Source organism: Arachis duranensis, chromosome 2 (assembly GCF_000817695.3).
Source record: "Arachis duranensis cultivar V14167 chromosome 2, aradu.V14167.gnm2.J7QH, whole genome shotgun sequence".
Lineage (NCBI taxonomy): Eukaryota > Viridiplantae > Streptophyta > Magnoliopsida > Fabales > Fabaceae > Arachis > Arachis duranensis.
Window position 1 is genome coordinate 49773894 of NC_029773.3, and position 1375 is coordinate 49775268.

At 42.0% G+C, this 1375-nt stretch overlaps 1 non-coding gene across 1 annotated transcript; it reads left to right on the forward strand.

Moving 5' to 3' along the window:
* The first annotated feature begins 989 nt into the window (after nucleotides 1-989).
* LOC127745281 (small nucleolar RNA R71) lies at nucleotides 990-1093 on the forward strand. The gene has a single exon (XR_008006478.1). It is a non-coding gene; the product is annotated as a small nucleolar RNA R71 (small nucleolar RNA).
* The last annotated feature ends 282 nt before the right edge of the window (nucleotides 1094-1375 follow it).

Here is a 1375-nt window from a genome sequence, read left to right on the forward strand (position 1 = left end):
GAATAGTCTTCAGAGCTCATGAATGGCAGAAGGAGATTTAATGGAATCTCTATGGTCTCTGTATGAGCCTCAGATTCCTCTGTATCCTTAATAGGAAACTCCTTCTTGCTTGAAGGACGTCTCAGGAGGTCTTTTTCACTAGGATTTTCGTCCTCCTCCTTCCTTGTGCATTCGGCCATGTTGAGTATATCAATGGCCTTGCACTCTCCTTTTGGATTCTCTTCTGTGTTGCTTGGGAGAATACTGGGAGGAGTTTCAATGACTTTCTTACTCAGCTGGCCCACTTGTGCCTCCAAATTTCTAATGGAGGATCTTATTTCATTCATGAAACTGAAAGTGGCCTTTGACAGATCAGAGACAATATTGGCTAAATTAGAAGTGTTTTGTTCTGAATTCTCTGTCTGTTGTTGAGAAGATGATGGATATGGCTTGCTATTGCCTAGCCTATTGCGTCCACCATTGTTAAAGCCTTGTTGAGGCTTTTGTTGATCCTTCCAGGAGAAATTTGGATGATTTCTCCATGATGGGTTATAGGTGCTTCCATATGGTTCACCCATGTAATTAACCTCTGCCATGGCAGAGTTCTTCCATAAGGTTCACCCATGTAATTAACCTCTGCCATGGCAGGGTTCTCAGGATCATAAGCTTCTTCAGAAGCTGCCTCTCTAGTGCTGTTGGATGCATGTTGCAGTCCGTTCAGATTTTGGGAGATCATGTTGACCTGTTGAGTCAACACTTTGTTCTGAGCCAATATGGCATTCAGAGCATCAATCTCAAGAACTCCTTTCTTCTGAGGTATCCCATTATTCACGGAATTCCTCTCAGAGGTATACATGAACTGGTTGTTTGCAACCATGTCAATGAGTTCTTGAGCCTCTTCAGGCGTTTTCTTCAGGTGAATAGATCCACCTGCAGAATGGTCCAATGACATTTTCGAAAATTCAGATAGACCATAATAGAATATATCTAATATGGTCCATTCTGAAAACATGTCAGATGGACATCTTTTGGTCAGCTGCTTGTATCTTTCCCAAGCTTCATAGAAGGATTCACCATCTTTTTGTTTGAAGGTTTGAACATCCACTCTCAGCTTTTGAGGAGGAAAGAATTTATCCAAGAAGGCTGTGACCAGCTTATCCCAGGAGTCCAGGCTATCCTTAGGTTGTGAATCCAACCATACTCTAGCTCTGTCTCTTACAGCAAAAGGGAAAAGCATGAGCCTGTAGACTTCAGGATCAACTTCATTCGTCTTTACAGTCTCACAGATCTGCAAGAACTCAGTTAAGAACTGATAAGGATCTTCAGATGGAAGTCCATAAAACTTGCAGTTTTGTTGCATCAAGGCAACTAGCTGAGGTTTCAGCTCAAAGTTATT